Consider the following 22,816-nt stretch of genomic DNA (forward strand, 5'->3'; position numbering starts at 1 on the left):
CACCTGCACAAATCAGCCATGATGATGAGTCAAGAAGATGAATCAAGACAATGAACAAATCTACCTAAAGAAAACCACTTTGAACCCGTTGGCCCCATGGTTGGTTTTTGTTGGTTTTTCCATTATTTCTTTTGCACCATGACTTGTCCAACACCCTTAGGTTCAGTGTAACACCAATAGTGATGAAATCATGGTGATTTAAGTCACCATTTCGTTATGCAAAAGTGACACAACGTGATGGAATGCAATCTGAAAATTCAGTCTCTTACACCACCACCCATCTCATTCAATCACCATGGACTTAGGCCAACGTCTCCACCCCCTTGGCTACCTATAAAAGGCCCCTCCACCCCCTCATTTCCTCCACACCTTATCTCCAGCTCCCTCTTGAGTATTGAGAGCCATCTTCCCCCTTAGTTTTGAGAGAAACTGAAAGGTGTGTGAGCTTGAGTGTTCTTGGAGTTCTTGTGCTAGGAGCTTGAGTGGGCTACGAAATTGGTAAGTATTCTTGCCCTAGATCTTAGTTTACATGTCAAGTTGTGATTTTAAGTATTGGTGTGATTTTTGGATGAATTTCACAAAGGTTACCATGCTTGATTCAAAACAGGGTTAATTAAGGATGTTTTAAGTGGTTAAGTTGTTTTAAGTGAAAATTTTAGTTATGGCATGTCTTAGCATATTTTTATATGATTTATTTATGTATTACTTATCATGGAAGGTTTGATTTTTTATTAGAAGCATGCCATGGTATGTTTTAATTCTATCTTGTTTTGATCATCAAAACATGCATGTGTTTTAAGTAAGTTTGTGATTAAGGCATGAGGTTTGATTTGTTCCACCTAGGCTTGATGATTAAGCATTTATAAACCTTCTGATTGGGATAAGAATGAAAATTCATGTTTTGGGTGAAGTCTTGAAAGCATGCCTTTGTGTTTTATACTAGAAACATCAAGTTTGATTAATGAAGGATTAATAAAGATTAAGGTTTTTAGCCATGATTAAGTGTTTGGATGAACTTTCTCACCAAATAATTGGACTTTACCATATCCTTAAGGACTATAGTGATTGTTTTTGACTAAAGAGAATTTCATATGCATGCATTCATAGGGATTAACAGTTCAAAACATACTTAAGCATCAACTAGAGTGCATGCCACAGATTGGGATTGTTTGAGCTAGTACCACTTTGAATTTTATAATTCTAAGGATATGAATGGTTTTAGAATATAAAAGATATGTGGTCCATGAAGTTTGGTTAAATTTGAGGTTTGTTTGCAAATAGTGAAAATTTAGGATTGTAGTGGTAATTTTTTAAAGTTTAGGGGTATTTTTGCTTTGATTATGAACATTTTCTTTAGAGGTTCAAATCCTAATTTAGTATGAATTTGATTTCAAACATTACGACTTTTTCAAACTCAGGAAATTTGTAAGTTGGCCTCTAACTTACACCTTGATAAGTTATTTATGATTTATTGATAAATGTTTCATTCATGTTTTAATTTTCATTTTGAGCATAAAATATCATGTTATACGATACATTGAATGCATACTTACATGACATGTGATATTTTTACCATTTTAGCATATTGTATCTATAAATATCATTTCGCATAAAAGCTTGCTACATATGCACATGTCATGAAATATTTATTTTCAACATAGCCTGAAAATAATTTTTGTCACGACCCCGAAGGCTAGGACGGAGAATTATTCTAGTGGAACTCCTCTATCCACTCTGGAGTGTTTAAGAATGAAGTGGTAACTCCTGAGTTGACGAATAACAGTTAACGAGTTTCAAATGGGTTCTTTTTAAAGAACGCCGGAGTAAAAGTAAAATGTTATGACACCTATGGCAGGTGAGTGTACATGCTATGATGTTATGTTGTTATGTTATATTACCAATGCATTGTGAACGAATTTGCAGACAACATAGTTTCAATGTGAGTTGTACTACAGTCACTGGTAGGTACTCACAGTGCATATGGGAACTGTGATGATACCACACGTTATGATGTTATGATTAAATATGAATTATTAATAATGATAAAATGATATGATGAAATTATGTTTTTTAACGGTTGAAGTAAAAATATTCTCTGAATGAAAATATGTGTCTCAGTTAGGGGTGTAACAGGTCCGGTTTTGGACAAAAATCTAGGACCGAACCAGTATGTGCCGGTTTTATATTTTTCAAAACCGATTACATCTCGGTTACCCTTTTAAACTGGTACCTCCGATTTTACCGGTTTTTTTTATTAAATGAAAAAAATATATAATAACGTATTACTTCTTATGATAAAATGTTATTAATAATAAAATATATATATTATGTTTAAAGCATATGATCAATTAAATTTTCATCTTTAAGATTAAACTTTTATTTTATAAATTATAATAACATTATCTTATATATAATTATATTAATAACATATGATCAAACAAATTACAAATATTCATATTTAAGATTAACATTTTATGTTATAATTTATAAATTATAATATGAAATTATTTTATATATGATATATAATTATATATATTATATATAAAAATTTAATATATAATTATATATTATATATAAAATTTCTATATATATAAATATATTGTATAATATATAAAATTAATTTATATATATATATATTTTCCAACCGGTTTGGTCCCGAAAACTATGGAACTGAAACCGAACCGGATCTGACCGATTTTCATAATATAGGAACCGATTCCGGACTGGACCGGTTCAAAACCAGACCAACCGGTCCAGTTCGATCCGGTCCGGACCGATTCTCTGGTTTCCCGGTTTAAATTTACACCCCTAGTCTCCATTTTTTTTTTAAATATTAAAGAATCTGGATGAGAGACACACACTGATTTTTCTACATTTTATATTTATCATTTTTCATGCATAATTTATTTTTATGCAAGTTGGTTGTTTACTTATTGAGATTTCAAGTAAATCTCACTCCTTGTGGACCCACTATCTTTCCACTCAAAATGATAAAAGTTGTGTCAAGTCTTGGGAGGACGGACTGGATGGAGCGGTGGATTCAATTGATTGAGTAGGAGCCAGACCTCTAGAAAAGACTGGATCTTATCTTAACGTTTATAGCCCTAGTCCTTCATGCTTTAGAACACATGAAGTGGTTGATTTAGCCTTGAAGACTTTTATGTTTGGTTGTAAGCTGTACTAAGTCTATGCTATGATTTGGATTGAACTTATGATGGTCATTAATGCATTGGGAGGCTTTTAGTTACTCTGGCTTAAGTTTTATTTTTACCCTTAATTTGCTGCGAATATTGCATTTTGCTAGTTGTACTTGTAGGATGCATTGCATATTAACTGTTATGTACGGGGGTATGTAAGCTTGTGTTATATGTCCCGACGCTATAAGTTTTCGTTCCATCCCAAGCACAGAGCTTGGGGGCATCACAAGAAGCGAGGAAGAAAACATATTAACTCATTGTTATTACATGAAGTTTTCTTATGGAAAAACCAATTCCACCCATATTAACTCATTGGATAGCATTGCTATTATTGGTAGAGTACAAAATTGCTGTTACAATAGTAAATCTAGACCAATAAGAAGAAAACATAGTATTGTGAGATCATATTTGAGTAATGGTGCCATTAACGTGGATTATGTGAAATCATGTGATAATCTAGCAAATCTACTGACTAAGGCATTGACAAGATACTGGGCTTGGTATACATAAAGGAGAATGGGATTAAAGTGCATACAATCCTGTACCAAAGATGACGATACCCAACCTGGAGATTAGAGATGTAACACCCGGACCCAATGAAGCTCAATTTGTTTTTATTTTTATTTATTTTTATTTTGTTTTAGTTTATTCTTTTTTTTATTTTGTTTTTTTTCACATGTTAACTACGTTAACTTCTGCACGTTTCATTTCTTTTCGTCTATTTTTTTTCCACTTAAGTTTCCCTCTCGCCCACGGCATGCATGATCACACACGTCTCTAATGTTTTCTTTATCCACTCCATGCACACGCACGTTTTTTTTTCTTTTCTCCTCCGCACACATGTCTCCTACGGCTCTAGGGTTTCTTTCTACGTTCAATCACCTTTATATATATATATATATATATATATATATTTATACTATCTGCAAAACACAAAGCCGCAACACCCTCAGTTTCTTCCCACCAATCAAAAATCAGCCCAACGCCTCCACCACGCACGTACGTTCGCAGCAAGCCTGCACTGCGTCTCAACCTCCATCAAACCCTCCACTGAGTTCCAGCCGCTGCTACTGTCTTCAACCACCGCTCCACTGTCGCAAGCGAGCCAGCCCGAGACGCAGCTTGGCATTACTACATCAGAAAAGCCAACGCCGTGTGCACTCAGCCGAACGGAAACCACCTAGTGCGAGTCTTTCCCCTGCACGGCGGAAGCCACCAGTCATTGCCCAGCCCCTCGTGCAATCGTAAGCCACCGTATCTGCACCATGCAGACGATGCCAACCATTGGTAGCCACGAGAAGTCATCCCCAGTTTTTGATCATCAAAACAGAGCCATTTTTTCTCCACTGCGTAAGGCTCCTCTACGGGCTGCCCAACCACTAGGAGGGTCGCTGCGTCCAGCCGTCGCCACCTTTGCCCAAGGCCGCTATCACCCGCTGGAAATCAGTCCTCCACCGCCCAGTGATGTCCAACGCCACCGTCTGAAGCCTCCATGCACGCCACATGGTGCGTAATCTCCCTCTCAGTCTCTCTGTCTCTCACTCTCCATTTTCTCCCTCTCCCGTGCTTAACCCAGCTTGACAGCATGTCCGCCACACGCCTGCTCTCCAACCGCGTCGCCACTTCCTACCCGGTCCAGCCATCGCACGCTGCCGCTTGATTTCCCTCCATGAATAAGCCCCTGCCATGCACATTATTTTGTTTTCCGTAGGTTTTATTGGTTTTCAAAGAAATGAAGGAAATTACATTAGTGCCCTTTTACTAAGTGTTATATTAATGTGCTTTAAAATTCTTATTATGTATTGGTACAATCTTATATAATTATGATTACAAAAAATCACTTAAGTATTTTAATATGTTATTTAAGCAAAGATTTATTTTAATAGTAAACACTATTGGTGTAATGTTATTTTTACATTTTAGATATGTTTTAGTCTATTTAAAATTGTTATGGGTTTTTTTAAAATATTTTGGAATAATCATATTATCCAGTATTAAACTTTATAGTTGGTTTTCAATAATAAATAGGTATGACTTTTAAATGTTTTAGTCATAGTATTAAGTTAGCATTGGCGATTTTAGAAAGTGATGATTTGTAATTTTAGGTTTTGAGGAATTAAATAGGTTATTTTATAAGTTTAGGATTAAATATCGAAATATGTGATTAATTGAACATTTATGAGAATTACGTGATTATTTTATAGGTGACGATTAATTATTGTTCGACGTTTTTGAGGAATTCCAAAAAAGCTAAGAAGTTCAGGTAAGCGGGGTTCCTATGCTAGACTTTGCATTAAAATAAAATGAGCTGAGGTTATTTTTGAAAAATATACATATTTGAGTTTGAAAAGAAATTTGAACTACCTCAGTTATTTGTTCTGTATTACTCTTGAGATTCTATTTAAGAATAAATTATTTTCTGTCATGACTGGTGTAGACATGAGCTTATTTTTGACATTCTGTTTCTGAACTTTGAAAAAGAGAGTGAATATAAAATTTTGTGCATAAATTAAGTTGTGTTATGATTTTGTTCAGTTCTGAAGATTTTATGTACTCTGATATGATTTGATGTGATTTCTGAAAACCTCTGGCATAACATTCTGTTTATGTTTCTATTCCATTCTGACCTTACCACGGGTGTAAAACTATGGCCTCTGTTCGGGTTGGTACCAACTTTTCTATTTTTGGTGCACCCACTTTGGAAACAAATTGGTTTTCTGCGTGGTCTGTCCTGTGTGCACACTCGGGGCTCCGAGAATGATAAGGGGAAGATTCACATTCTATTTCTGCTCGGTTAGCTATCGGGGTTTGCACAACCCTACCACGGGGGTTAAACATGGTATTTGTTCTGATATGATAAGATAAGATGTGATGTTTCAGTTTATGCTATGCCAAATGGATTTTGATTATGAATATTTTTCGAACTCTCGGTCTGATATTTTTGATAACATGTTCTGACGCTGCATTTTGAAAACATTATTCTGATTCTACATTGTGAAAGAAAATATTTTTGTTCTGCATTTGAAACTCTGTAAATGCTCATATTTACACACTAGTATATGTTCTCTGCTTACTGAGTTGTTGATAACTCACCTCTTATCTTCATATATTTTTCAGATGATTTTGAATAGTCCAGCTAAGGATCAGAATTATGGAGCATCGGTGAGATGATTATTTAAGCATAGTGGTTTACTCATATAAGATTTCTGAGAAGTGCCGGATTTTTATTGAGAGATTCTGTAGTATTCTGATGAGTTTATATTTTAGAGTCAATAAATACATTGATGAATTGTGAGTTTTCAGTTATAGGGAGTAACTCTTCGATCCCTGCGGGACCGGGGCGTTACAAGAGATCCTAAGATCTCGATTCAATGGGAAGAATGAATCATATGGTGGTCATAGAAATGCACTATTTATTTTACTTGGTATTTTTTTTTCTTTTCCTTCGTATGGTGTAAGTGCATTCATCCTCTAAGAGCACTAGTATTGGTTTCTCTATATGCATCTTCAAAATCATATCTTTTGAAGATTGATTTTGCATATCAAGAAAAACTTCCACATTGGATTAAGCATTTTTGAACCAAATAATAATAAAATATTTTTATTTTTATTTTTTTCTTAAAATTATTATTTGTATATATTTTACAATTAGCATCACGTGCTCAAAAATATAAATTTCATATATCTAAATATTACCAATTTAATATATCAAAATGATCAATTTTATCAATAAATATTAATATATACTAAAAACACTTTGTATCATCAACTTAATACAAATTTCATATATCAAAATCATCTTAATACAAATTCTACAAAGTTGATTTTAATGCGTAGGAGAGAGAAAAAGCATTATTCATAGCTATGTAAAAATTTAGAGATGCATAAGTCAATGTAGATAAATTTAAAGGCATATTATGTAAATATAAAGACGAAGATAAAGATGAATAAGCCATTGCTAGTGCTCATTGAGAGGATGAGTTCTTTTAAAACTCTTAATGAAAATTTGTTCCACTTATGACTAGGGTGTTAATATTACATGAGTACCTTTGACAAATTTCACCTATGTGATTATGAAAGTGAGGTGGCTTCCTATGAGAATAGGGCTTATTCTCAAATGCACTTATCAAACTAGGATTAGCACAAGGTTGTAACTTGCTGACTAATAAAGCTCATGACAACTCCTAGAATTATTCTCAAATGCACTTATCAAACTAGGGTGGGTAGCTGGCTTACCCGCCCTTCACTCCCGCATGGGGGTGGGGGGCAAGGTTGCCCTCCAGGTCAGGTGCCCCACTCGGATGTTGGGCGGGCGGATTGGCCTATGGGTTGTCCGCCCACCCGTGGGCCTCAATGTGCCCATCATCCCACTGGGTCCAAAACCTGTTTTGACTTCAAATATTCTCAAAATAAATATAAAATTTAAAAATCTAAAATTCTAAATTTAATTCTTATCTCTAAATATATATAAACCTAATAAAGTTGCTAATTAATTATTTTAAAATATTACAAAGTAGGCTAAAACTATTACACATTAATATAAAACAATTACAATTTAAAATAAAAATATTACTAATAGTTTGAAAACTTAAGAATAACAATGTTAAAGTTACAATACATAAAAAATTAAATAAAGATAACAAAATAAGAAATCATTTGCCAAAGGTCCAAACTTAGTCCCTACAACTCCAAGTGACATTATAGAACCTGAAAAAAAAAAAACAATAAAATGAGGATATGAATCATATTATGTCTCAAAAAGAAAAGAATGTCAATTAGGAAAAAAAAAATAACATAAGTACAAACTACAAATAATTAATTAACAAACCAATAGCATATCAAACTATCAATATGCGGCTGATGTAGATTGAGATGGAGCCCAAAGCTTTACTTACAACAATTGATATTAAAATTAAATTCGTCAAATAAATATAACACAATCAATATAAGCAAAAATAAAGAATGAATTAAGAGTGACTGCCTCTTTCAGGGTGATCAACATCCTCTCCTCGTAGCTCTTCACATAGTCCACCACCTGTCGAACCTGAATTGCCTTCCCTTTGATCAAAGTTTGAGTGCAAATCAAAGGCTCCATAGTGCTACGAGACAAAGAACTTTAAAATTAATCCAATATGTGCCTTCGGTGCTAAATGCAGACTCTGAGGCTACGGTAGAAATAGAGATGGCCAAAATACTGCTCGCTATCTCCTCAAGGACACGATACTTGACGACATTTACCTTCCACCAATCTAAGATATCAAATTTCTCCACATATGAGTGTACCTTTGCCGGCAAGTATCTTTACAAGTCTGATTGGCCATCTAAACTCTTCTGGGCTCGTGGGTATCATCAAAACTCATACTCCACTTACACTTTTTTAGCCTATCGAGAGGAGGTGATATGGTGGATGTTGGAACCTCTACATTAACCTTCTAAATGGGGCGAATCCATCATACAATCTAGTGAGGGTGTCTTTAACCATTAGCACAAATTGATCCATCCATCATTTCTTGCTAGTGTTTTCCAAACCATACACAATTCCATCAATTTTTTACCGCGGGTTAAGAACAATAGCAACATATAGCAAAATGTTGATCCTACTCAAATCTTCTCAATATTTTTCACTCTTGAGCCCCATGTTCAGTGCCATAATATGTAAAGTAGGATAAACACTTTCGTACATTTCATCCAACTGCTCCTTCATCTGACAAACTTGTTGACAATATTCATTGGATATTACATATAAAAATCTAGAAATGGTGTATGTGACATCATAAAAAAGCCTAAAAAATTCCATAAAGACTTGGATATTTTCCCAATCCACATCATTAGGTTGCCCCAATCTCCCTTTACCTTCATCAAAGTGAGAAACATATTGCATGTTCTTATCTCTCATGGTGTCAAAAGCTTTTCTATACTGTTTGGTAATTTTTAGTATCAAGAATGTTGAGTTCCATCTTGTAGGAACATCAAGACATAACATCTTTTTTCCATTTAAGACCAGCAACATGAATAGATGTCTTGAATTTCTCAAGTATAACTAGTGAAGATCTCACAAAACTCACTGCATTTCTTGCTCTTGCAATAGACTCATGGACAACTTGCAAACTGTCGGTCATAATAAGATTGAGGACATGTGCACAACATCAAACATACAAAAGGTCACCACCCAATATGGATATATTTTCTTCTCTAACCCTATTATTCAAATACCTACTTGCGGTATAGTTAGACAAGACATTATCTACTATTTTTGTTACCACCCGCTCCACACCCCACTCCTTTATTCCGGACTCCACTGCCTTTCAATGGTGTCACTTTTGTGATTGACGATTAAATTAATCTTAAGAATCTTTTTGTGTAATCTCCAATCACTATCAACAAAATGAGCAGTCAAACACATGTAGGTTAGATTTTGAACCAATATCCATGTATCAGTGGTAAGGCAAACTCTTTGACCATTCAATAATATTTTTAACAAAACTTTATCAAGCCCATATGGTTTAAAACCATCATTCACATTCGTGTGGCAAGAAGGAATGTTAAACCTAGGTTCCAAGTCCTTAGAGTAGGATTGGAACCCTTCACCCTCCACAAATCGAAATTGTAGCTCGTCAATAATGATCATATGAGCTAAACTCCTTCTACACCTCTTCGGGTCAAACTTCACAAACCCCTTCAATGTATTTCCTCCACTACTCCCATCCGCCATATTCCAATCTCCAATCTAAACTGGTTCTTTTTAAGTACTCCACATCTTATAGGACTCTTCTTGCCTTGTTCTTCTAAATAGTTTTTCAGTTGGGAAGTACCATGTTGTTTATAGTGGCAACCACAAACAACACCACAATGATTACATTTTGCTTGTGGGTCATTGTGGTCACCGCCCTTTAATTTGGTAATATCTTCCCATACAATGGAAACAACTTTTTTTTTTCTTTGGTGGACCCATGGGCGTAGGGGTAAGGGTGGGTGCAGGGGTAATGGTAGGCATAAGGGAGGTAGCACTAGTGCTAATTCTTGGACTTGGAGTAGTATTATGATCACCCACACTACCACAATCACCCTTATCTATGCAACTTTTCAAACACCTGACATGATGTAAAGTATAAAAGATTTTAGGCTTTTATAATAACAAATGTGGTTTGGGGATTCAGTTTGAAACCCTAAACTAGATTGGGGTCACAATTTGAGACCCCAATCTAGTTTGGGTTTTTTATTTGAAATTCCAAAATAGATTAGGATAGGGGTTTCAAATTGAAACCTTTACCTAATTTAGGGGTTTCAATCCAAAATCTTAAATTAGGTTAGGGTTTTAGATTGAACCCCTAGATGATTTTAGGGGTAATGTTAGTATTTCTTAATAAATAGAATTTTGTAATGGCCTTTTTTTTTTTTTTTTTTTGTGATGCCCGCAAGCTTTGCTTGGGATTTGATGGATCTTGGAGTGTCGGGACATAGAACACAATGTCACATGCCCCCATTCATGACAGGAAAAGATGTAGTGCACCTAGCATGCACTAACAGTATGCAGTATTTGCAACATATAAGTTTTTTTTTAGCAATACACAATGTAACAGAATACTAATCCCAACACATCCTTACATGTCATTAATATAAGCATTCTCAAAAGTAACATCATTAGTCCAACCAATCTTCAAACTAAATAGACATTATATTGGAGTTGGAAATTCTTAGTTAAAGATTACCAAATATCTAGTCTATATGCCAAGCCACTCACGCAACTCGTTATCAGGTCCAAAACCTTATTAAACAACTGAAGTGTCATTCCCATTAATTTTTTGAGGCTTGTCCCCCGATCTGCTCAACGTCATCCAATTTGGGACACGGTACTCCTTCGGGCCTTGGCACAACTCCTACCATTCTGGGGGGAATGGCAGTTGGGACTACCAAAATGATATTGATAAAATTTCAGCAAGTAATACTTCTCAGCTACCAACATTATGAATAGACATGCATGACACTAATATGACATGTGTGACATGACTTGAAATTAACATGGTTATACATGAACATGAGATGACTTGGCATGAATGTGACATAACTGGAAATAGCTTGACTTGACTTGAAGAATGCATGCTTGTTCATGTAAACTGAATTCATGCATTCTAACTGAGAATAAGAGTACTCAAGCAGCTCGCACGCCTTCATATTGAGTACCCATTATATTACCATAGATGTATGCCCATTATCGTAGTACCCAGTAGCTCATGTGCCTTCACTATAGTACCTGATGGATCGTATCTCATTCACCATAATACAATTTAACTTGACAAATGTTTCGTGCTTGACTCATAATATTTTATGACAAACTCTTATGCACTTGGGGTCGTGATCACATAAAAAGCTCATGCATGGCTTAAAAATATTTCATGACATACTAAACAGTTATGTCATGGCATTCACGGTAGGTAATAGATAATCACGTAACAAAAATAAAGACCATGACATTTGTGGCTTGTGATAGTGACATGGCATTCAGGTAACATGTAAATGTGTAACATATGACATGACATTCGTGTAACATATAAATCTGTAATAGATAACTGATGATATGACATGGTACATTATAACAATAACAATAAGCATAAGTGACATGAATATAAATCACAGTAGCCTTACCACCATACTGCCGCAAATATATTGAGAGTAAGTTCAAAGTTAACTTATAGGTTTTTTGCATAAAGCGAAAGCGTAGTATAGCGTTAAAGTGAGTGTAAATTAATGCTTTTGAAATGAGATAATTTATAATGTCATAATATCTCATTAAATACTAATAAACATGAAACTTACTAACTTATGGCCAAAAATTACAAAGTTACCCATCTACTTGTGGCAAATTATAATTTTGTCCCTAAAATAAGGATTTTGCATATGAACTCCAAAACTTACCAAAATTTAAATTCCTCATGTAAGTTTTGTTTTAAATCCAAATATCAATTCAAAAAAATTTAAAACAAATCACAACTATGCCAAATACTACTTGGCCGAAACATGATTAGGCTAAAAACTTGTTTTTGTTGCAACTTGACCTTTTAACATACTAACATGTATAAATCGAAAATAAAATCTCTAAAAAATCATACCCCTAGTTATAAAACTATGCTAAGAAATCAATACACACACTTTAAAAATACTTAAACTCATCATATCAAGGAAAATGCCAACACATCAAGATTCGGTCAAAATGAATCAAAGCCACATACTGCACATTCAAAGTCTAACTTGATCTAAGTATTAAATCTTGCATGACATGGCAAAAATAGCATTAAAACACCTCATCATACTAGAGAACTTCTAGATTGAGATTAAGCCAAACTTTTGCAGGTTCAACATAATTATAACAAAGATCTAAACCATAAATCTTCAAAAAAAAACTTTTAACACGTATATAAATGGGCTAAAGTGAGGACAACAAACTTGCTGTAGTCTGGCTGAATGATAGGGGCTGGTGTGTGGTGGTTTTGGCTTGTCATTAAATCATTATTTGTGGTAAATCATGAGGTTTCATAACACCCTAATTATGGGTTTATAAGATTGGGAAAAATTGTCCAAGAAGCTTGGCCTAAGTGGGAGTTTTTGGTGGACTAAAAAGGGCCTAACCAAAGGGCTTAGTTTGGGGTCTACTTAGGGTTTTAGCTATTGCTTGGTTCAAACCAAAATTTCTTGGTTAAATAAAATTACCAAGATGTAAGGGAGTGGTTAAAGGTGTATGAGTGTGTAATTTAGTAGTTAATTGCATGATGAAGTGATTTAACTGAGTGATAAAACACTTAAAATCAAAATCAAGTGGTTAGCGTTTGGAAACCAAGTTTAGGGTTTCGACCATCACATACGATTTAGGGTTGTGGTTGTATTCTAATAGTTTGGGATTTCATTAGGGTTGAAACCCTCTTTTGGTTGAAAAAGTAGTGTTTTGGTTGGTTGGAATAATGTTTGGCATATGTGGCATGATCACATAGCTTGATTTACCATCCATTTCATCATATACTTCAATCTCCATTTGACAAGTATCCTAACACTATTCATATGAGTCACTAGGAGTGTGCCATGTGTCTAGACAAAAAGTAATCCTAGTGATTTTAAATAGATTTGGATATCCAACATGACGATTTGATGATTGTTTGAATCGGTTGCCACGTGACGCTCTTCCGGGTGTTACTATTCACCCAAAAAACTCTGGAACATTTTATTGTATAATAAAATCCAAAATATTCCTACGAATCTAGTGATATAATTCATTTTGCAAAAACGACTCCTTAGTGCCATAATTAAATAGAAGGACACTCCTGGCTACTATTCACCAAGAAAGTTGGAAACGTATTATAGCACTGCAAAAGCTTAAATATTTAAAGAAATCTAATGGCACAATTTGTTTTATAAACTTATACTCCGAATTGCCTTAATTAAATAGAAAGACAACTTCGTTACCATAGTGGATCGAGATCCAACTATGCTGAAATTTTGAAAGGATTTCACGACGTTTCTAGGGTCTAAATCTTTCGGGTCGTTACATTTTTAATGTCTAATAATAGTGGGATTTGAAATTCATTTAATCATTAAGATTGAACACTACGTTGGATTAATTGTTGGTTATTGAGCGTATATTAAAGTTAATTAATTTATATTTGACATTATTAGTGGCTACTTTAATTCTATTTATTGCCCATTGTCATTTCTTTTGTTTTAAACGTCTAATATATATTTAAATTATATCATTTACTCTATTATTATGTGGAGCCAAATCTCACTACAATGATTTCAGCTTTTTGCGTCCAAAGTATTTCCGTCGAAGCTCAAATCGACGTGAAAAAATATCATTTGCATCAAAAGTCAACTTGATGCTAAATTTAGTCGTAAATGGTGTCATATGGTGATTTAAAAAATATATTATTTTTATTGCTGCAAGTATTTAAGTTTTTGCAGCATTTTTTATTCGCCACAAAAACATGCTACAACAAACAACCTTTGGTGCAACCAAAGTCTTTTGTAGCTGTCTAATTTTGTCGCTAAAATTAATTTTTGTGACCAAATCAAGTCGTCGCATGTAGTTTTGCGACCAAAACACCGAAATGGTGTGTTTTCAATTCCCCTTCTTTGGATTTGGATTCTTTAACCCTAAATGTAACACTTGAGCCCAGCACTAAGCCGCTTTCTAATAACTTTATTTTTGAAATGAAGTTTACCCGATCGTCGTATGGCCCGTGCCCGTTATTATTAAACCAGAGACCCAATCGCAGTTTGCTTTTAAAATACTCCCCACCTTTACACGTCTCTAATGGATTTATCCACTCCATACACACACACATCTCCCTCATTTCTCTAGGTTTTCGTACCGCCCTTTTATATATATATATGCACTTATCATCTCATGCACGGAGAAACTGCCGAAACACAGTTGCTGCCCTCTTTAGCCTACTCCCCGTCGTTGCCTCCCAACACCTGCTAGCACAGCCACACACGGTTGCTTCGGAGTCATCTCTGCTCCCTCGCATGACCATCCACCATGCCATGCACCATCGAGAGCCAACTCCTCGCAGTCACAGCAACAAATTGTTGCGTTGGGAACGTTCACCATTCAGTCAACTTCAGCAACCGCGAGCAGCACCCACGCATGGCCAACAACGAATCGACACCTCCACAAAGTTTCTACCTCATTCATCCACCCACGAAAATCTCTGTCCAGACCCCACCACCGTGCCCAGCCACATGAAGCCGTCACCTAATGCCTCCTGTAGCCTCCGTTGCAAGCTACGAAACTCCCCTGTTTTAGACAGCCGAAACAGAGCGATCATGGCACAACCAACCCACTGCCCTTAAGCCACCGCCCGTGCCGATTGCCTCAGCCCCTAAGGATGACACTTCCGCCGCTCCCAGCCACTTCGTCGTTGCTTCTTCGTTACCCACGCGGTGAGTCCCTCTCACATTGCTCTTTTTATTTTTCCTCTCGCGCACTCACCCTCCGTTCTCTTGCATCTCTCTTGCTCTCACTGTCCCGTGTAGGCAGCTTCACCGCCACACGCCTGCTCTCCAGTCGCGCCACCATGGTATTCCAACCCAGAAGTCACGCGGCCCCTAACTTCTCCTGGTGTAAGTTCCTGCCACTGCTGCACTTCTATTATTCATATGTTTATGTTTATGTTCATTGCTAGTTTTTTTCTCATAAGGTGTATTTATATAGACATATATATATATATACATGTATATATATATATATATATTTATATATATATATGTAAAGTTTTAACCTAGGTTGGGTACTTACCAATTTTAACCTAATATATATATATATATATATGGAAAGTTCCCAGATTTATGTTTTCCGGTGAGAGGTTTTTTCTTTGGGTTTATGTTTAAATGAGCTTTGTTTTAAGTCTCATTAAATATTATATTTGTGTAGATAATATTTTGATAATATTGTTAATTAAAGGAAGTAAACCTATTTTTCTTAAGAGATGAGTTTTTCATGACTTATTTTATAGAAATTTTAGTAACCATTGTATTCTATTTATTTATAAAATACTGTTGGTATTTTAGATATTTTTAATATTACTTTTTATTGAGTTCTGTAATTATCTTAATACTTGCTTGATTAAATTCTTATTCTATACGAATTTGAATAAGTGGATATTGATGAATTTAGAAAATGTGATGATATTTTAGGATTATGTGAAGTTAGGTTTTTGAAGAAATAAAATAGGTCATTTTAGCATCTTAGGCTTAAATATTGAAATATGTATTCGATTGAAAATTTATGAAAATTGCATGATTATGTTATAGGTGGCGATTAATTATTGTTCGACATTTTTGAGGAAAATTCTGAAAAAGCTAATAAGTCCAGGTAAGCGGGGTTCCTATGCAAGGCTTTACACGAATTATTGAGATTGAGGTTGACTCTCTGAAAACTTTGCATATTTTGTGATGAAATGAGAACTTGGAAAAAACTAACCTCGATCGTTTGTTTGCATTACTCATGAAATCTGTATGAAAAAGAGAAATGTTTCTATCATGCATTTTGTAGACATGAGCTAAGTTTTTTCATGTTGTCTTTGAAATCTGAGAAAAAGCGAGATTGAGAATCTGAAAAATTGTGCATTGATTTAGAAAGATGCTCCGACTTTTATTTTTAGTATGTAAGAATGATTTGATTATGTTTTGGTACTCTATTTTATTTTGATATGGCATTTGAAAACCTTTGGCATGGTGTACTGATTTTGTATCTGACTCTGTCTCTGCTCTGCTCTATTTGGGTTGGTACCAACTTCTCTGTCTCTGAGTGCACCCACTTTGGAAACAAAGTAGTTTTATTGTGGTCTTTCCTGTGTGCAAACTAGGGGCTCCGAGAGTAATACGGGAAATATTTCACCTCTATCTCTGCCTGGTTTGGCCACCGGGGTTACCACAACCCTACCACGAGGGTGAAACATGGTCTATGCTTTGTGAGATGCTCTATTTTGATGTGATGATGATGCTCAGGTTATGTTATGCCAAAGTACACTGCGTTTTATGTGACTTAAAACCATCGCTCTGTTACGTTCAAAAACATGTTTTGTTCTGCATGATAAATCTGGAAAATATTTTGTTCTGCATACTGTACTTTGTAAATGCTCATGTTTGCACGTTAGTATATGTCCTCTGCTTATTGAGTTGTTGATAACTCACCTCTTATCTCCACAAATAGGAAGCATGGGTAAGACTTTGTGAGCATAGTCTATTATATACAAATAGGGTACTTGTTATTAGAGAATTTTATTAAATAGTTTCGTTTTACTCTGTTGACTTAGTACTTTAGGAAGTTGACTTTTATTTTGAGATTTCTTCATAATCTTAGTTATTTATTTTGGAGTAGATGGTTTAAAGCAATGAGGTATATGAGTAAATGAGGAATTGGAGTTTACATTTGTATAATGAGATATGATTTTAAGTGTTAAGAGGTAACTCTCCGACCCATCCGGGAACGGGACGTTACACTAAAAATGCCTTTGTAACAACCCGATCATAAGATTAGGCCATAAAATAAGTTTTATTTCATATAGCTATAAATATTATTATTATCATTATTATTATTTTAACAGATTTTATGTTATTAATAAAATTGTTAATTTTAATAGAATTATTATCGTATTATTATTTTTATTACTATTTAAGATTTTATTGTTATTAGGATAACTCTCATACTTTTAACTTCCACGTTTTTCCCTTCTCTTCGTTCTGCAAGTCTCTCATGCACGGTTATCCTCGTGTTATTCTCATCTAGGGTTTTTCCAATCAAACTCTATAATACACGTTTTGCCTCATGCATGAAGAAGACCCAAGTAGCCGCAGCTTCCTCCTGTGCGAAAACTCTCTCACTTCGCAGAACCATGAGTCATTGCAAACCGCTACCACCTTGGAGAGCCAAACAGAAGCCAACGGCCACACAGTTGCCACCCTGCACCAAGAACTACTGACGCCCAGCCATTTAAAACCACCATTGGAAAACACTCTGTTTTGTTTCACCAAAAACAGAGAAAACCTACAATTTGTCGTGCCGCAAACCACCATCAACCACGTTCCTCCGCGGCGACTCCAAGCTGCCCAGAACATGCCGACGCCACCACCAGCCACCTTAGAGGACATCGGACCACCCTCAGCCACCAAAGCACGCCGCAGCAGCCACGAACGTGAAGCCGAAGTCTCTGCTTCTCTTGCACCCGTAGACAAGCACCACACAGCTTCCCTCCCGGCAGCCAACAACCATCTAGACGGACCACCTCCCACACCACCACAAAAAATGCCGGCCAACCTAACCCCGTCGCACCCACACCCATTTCGATAAGCCACGACCGCTGTCAGCCTCTCCTTTCGGTTGTTTCGGTAGTTTTTGGTTTGACATTTCCTTTCTCTAAACTCTCCCTCTCTTTCTCTCACTCGGTGCCACACCACCATAGGAACCCCCAGTCGCGTCGCCAGCCACTCCCAGCTACCCAGAGCCGTCATCGAGTTAGCTTCTCTCTCTCGGTGAGCTCCTCCATTGCAGACCCTCCCTCTCTCAAACTCTGTTTTGCCTTATTTTGGTTTAGCCGTGTTTCGGGTTCTAGAAAGAACCCTTAGTTCCTGATGGGCCGTGGGCCTTAGGCCCGTATGAGGGTGGGATGGGCTTATTTCTTTTGTTTGGGCTCATGTAGTATTGTTTTTATGGGCTAGAATTTGCAACTATTTCAGATTTTAATAATCTTTAAATGGACTTGTATTTAATTTGAGTTCATCTTATTTCATTTCAATAATTGTTTTAGTGATTTTTATTGAGTTTAATATTCCTAGTTGAGTTTATTTTATTAAATAAATATATTAGTCATGAGCTCATTTTTATAAGAAAATAGTTAAAGAATTTGAAAGGGTATTTTAAATTAGATTTAATCTTATTTTAACAACGGTTTCAGTAATTTTATTGGGCTTAATATTTTTAAAGGTTAGTTTTTGATTAAATAAATATATTAGTTAAAGGTTCATTTTATAAGAAAGTATATTAAAGTATACTTTTAAGTCTAATATTTTAGTTAATATTTCCTTTGTCAATTTAGTAGGATTTTAATAAAATTACTATGCTAAGAATTTAATGGAATTTATTAGGTTTCTTATAAGATTTAATAATTATGTTAAGAAATGAAACTTAGTTTAAGAATTTAAGTTTTATGAATTATTTTAAAATAGCCCAAGTATTCTTCTCAAATTATAAATTAGTATTTTAAGTAATTTAAATACTATGATTTATTGATTATAGTGCTTAACAAAATATTTGTTTGACTATCTTTTAGATTCTGAATTTAGTTAAGTAAGATATTAGTATGTGTTAGTTTCCAAACAAATTTAGTGATAGTTATTATTGTATATAGGTCTCAAGTTACGAAGTGTTATTCAAGAAGAAGTGCAGCGAGGTAAGTAATTTGATCATAAATTAGGATCATCACAGTTAGCCTAAATGTATGTATTATTCAAGCCAGTTCATTGACAACCATTATTTATGAACCGCTCATGTCATGTGCAAGCATGTCATCCAGCATAGCATACAATCATGTCATTCCGCATCATATTTAAATTCATAAATTATGATTTATGTATGTAATATGTCATGCATCTCATGTGTATAAGACACGTAAGCTATCTTAAATTCAAGTGTAAGATAAAATCAGATCAGTTAATAAGATGGACATTCAGATGCATGGTACCAATGCAGTTCAGTTTCAGGATGGTGTGCAAGCCACAAACTCAGTCATGGTCCACCATAGTATGCTAGAATACTATCAACGGTTCCCCTTGCTGCAGCAGGATGTGGGGCCGGTGCACAACCTTGCACACAGAGTTAAGTGTGTTGGCCAGTCAGATAAGTCAAATAAATCAGTCATACATAGTATAAGTATTAGCATGAACAGTCATGAATTTTAAGCTAAGCATAAAAGTTCTTATGAAAAGCTTATGTTTATTACGTTTACGTTGTGATAGATTTCTTACTGAGTCATCAACTCATTTTAGTTTATTTTTCATGTTTTTAACCACCCAGGTGAAGATGATGATTATGAGCAAGCAGGCCAGGAGTAAAAGGAGCATTTTATTTTTAGTTCAAACTTTCTAGAACAAAACTACTTTTATGACAAATTTTAGTCAGATCATTCCTTTAATGTTTTTAGAAAACATTTTTATTAGACAGTTTTTCTACAAAATAAATCATATTTTCAGTTATTAAATATGAGATCTCTTGCCAGGGTTTATTTTATGAAAAACACGTGACACACCTATCCTTAGGGGGGGTGTTACAGCCTCCCTTTCTCTCATTTCCCCTCTATTTCTTTCCCTTGCATAGACCAGCCCTCGACAATCTCCTCACTCTCTCTACTCCTCTCATTCTCTCTTAGATTTTACTTTTTAGGCAGCTTATGTATCAAAATAGTAGCATTTATTGTCGATGTTTTCTCACATATGGTTACTAAAGTGGATATATAATTTGTTGCTAACTAGCTTATGTTTTGTGTATATTACTCTACTCTCTATTCACCTTTTGATCTAGTTTTTTGTGATTATTTATTATGTATACAGCCTCCACGGGCTAAGCATTGTCATGACTATGACAAATGCGTTCTTCAATTTGATCGTCTTCTGTTCTTTATGTTGTTTCCAAACCTGAAAGTTTTTTTTTTAATTTTTTTTTTATTTCAGTGTAATAGATTTTGGTTTCTCTCTACTCTATTTTGTCAATTTATTGCCTGCATAGTCAAGGAACTGCTCCTTGTGTATGAGTTTATGCAGAGGGGAAACTTGGATCCTCATATTTGTAGAAGTATGACTTTGAGGAGAAAACCGAGAAAATGTATACATGGCAAAAGACTAATAACTAACAAAAAATCCTATTTACAATTAATCCATGCACAAGCGATTTTATGCTTCCTAAGTTTAGATGAACATTTCATGTACATGCTTCTTGCCTTCCCCCTTTCATTTGCTCAGATATCTTTTGAGTTTTGTTTTATAATGATTTGAAGGTGACATCGAATATCTTTGCAAGAACCTGATACAAAGATTTCTGCAAGTATGTTGGACTTGATAATACTTGCTTACAGGTTTTGTACTTTGATATGCCTTGAGAAGTCTAAAGTTGTATACTTAGAATATAATGTAATTGATTTATAGATTGTAATCTAATCTAATTGCTTTGTGGATTATAATATAATGTAATTGTTTAGAATATAAAGCAAGTACTTTGTATAATTGCTTTATGGATTGTAATATAATGTAAGAAGTGTACTTTTTTATATGTATTTGTTTCAACATTATTTTTCTTATTTTGTAATGTACTTTTCCCGACGAGATTTTTTCGTCAAAAATATCTTTTGTAACAAACACTTATTTTTACAACAATAATTGCCGCAATAAGTATTTGTGCACACACTCACGGCAAAATATATGATTTTTGGTCGAAAATAATTATTTGCAGCGATTTTATTGGTAGATCAGAATGCGATTTGCAACCAAATTACAATATTATAAAGGACTGTGCTACTCAAACTGATAACTTAACCGAGGAAGTCAAACGATGAGTGCAAATGCACTTTTTATTTTTATTTTTTTCCTTTTCTTTCAACCATTTTTTATACATCTTTAAACATTTAAAAAAAAAAAACCAACTCACTAATAGTCATTTCCTTAATCATTAAGTAAAAAAAAAAAAAATCAATCGGTCATTTTTATTGGTTCAACTAACATTTTCCTATTATAAATGATATTTTCTGGCTAGAACAAATCACTAGAAAAGTCTACTGACCATTATTAACCATGATTGGTACCATTTTACGACGAAAGTAGAGACTATTTGAGTCGAAATAAATCGCAAGAAATAGACTGATTGTTTGCGTCCAAGAGTGAATTTGAGATTCGTTATTACCATCCCCTAATGACGAAAATGAATGGACGGGAAAAGTTTTTGCAACGCATTTACAACTCTTTGCGGTGATTTTCAGTGCCACAAAAAGTCATATTTCTTGTAGTGGATCTCTTCATGTCTTTTGGGGTCTTGGTTTACTACTCTTATTAGGCTTCTTGATTTTTCTGATGATTGAAGAGTGATAGTCTGCCTATTTTTAGAGAGAAGTTTTATAAAGAAAAGTGTGTGAAGAGTTTTCCGAACAATAGAGATGTGTATGTTTTTTTCAGTAGAGTTTTGGACTCAACCACTTGTGCAGAGTTGGTTTAAACTATACGATAATCAGTAATACTATTGTATCTTGAAGGACAAAAGTTAAGAGAAGGTCTACTGCATCGATTTATTTGAAGTTTTGTCTACCGCAAAGGATTAATTAAATCTTCTTAAAGAAAACAAAATTTCCATGTTGGCCTTAGTCCTCCAAACTGATTTTGTTTAATTTTAATTTATTGTAATTTTTATTTGTTACTATTTATTTCACCAATAGAATACATGATTCTGTTCAAATGACATTTGTAGCCTGTGCCGCTTTACGGAATAAATTTAAAACTCATTCTTAAAAAAAGTCATAATTTGAAACGAATGTAATTAGATCCGTCCCAAGAACCAATTTCTTGGAGTGCTGTAAAAGTTCTAATTGTGTCGGGACAGGGGAAATGTTTTCCAGGAAGCTAGGGAGGGGGAGGGATTCCATGCATGGCACAAGCTAGTAGTTGTCAGTTGCTTTTGATATTCTTTTTCGATCAATCTCCCTTTTATTATATTTCTTACCATGATGATCAGATGCATAAGTACTAATCATCAAGAAACGAATTTGTCGACGTAAAAGATGCGTATTCCTACTGATGCTTGATTTCATGCATTTGATCATCACTTACCAAAAGAAGATAATATTGATATAAAAATCTCTGTCTGAGAGAGAGAGAGAGAGTAATATTGATCCAAAGTCTCTAGTGTTTGATCAAAATGGTGATACATGAACGTTTCTTTTTTGTAACTAATATGAATGGATGAAACGAAAATCGCTTGATCAAGTACTGATTCTCTTCCATATATGTCCAATAAATTAATGAAGAAGATTAAGATTCTACATGCTGGGATCATCTACTTTTGAAATTCATGCCAACATATGTAGATGGCATAA

Source organism: Juglans regia, chromosome 12 (assembly GCF_001411555.2).
Source record: "Juglans regia cultivar Chandler chromosome 12, Walnut 2.0, whole genome shotgun sequence".
Classification (NCBI taxonomy): Eukaryota; Viridiplantae; Streptophyta; class Magnoliopsida; order Fagales; family Juglandaceae; genus Juglans; species Juglans regia.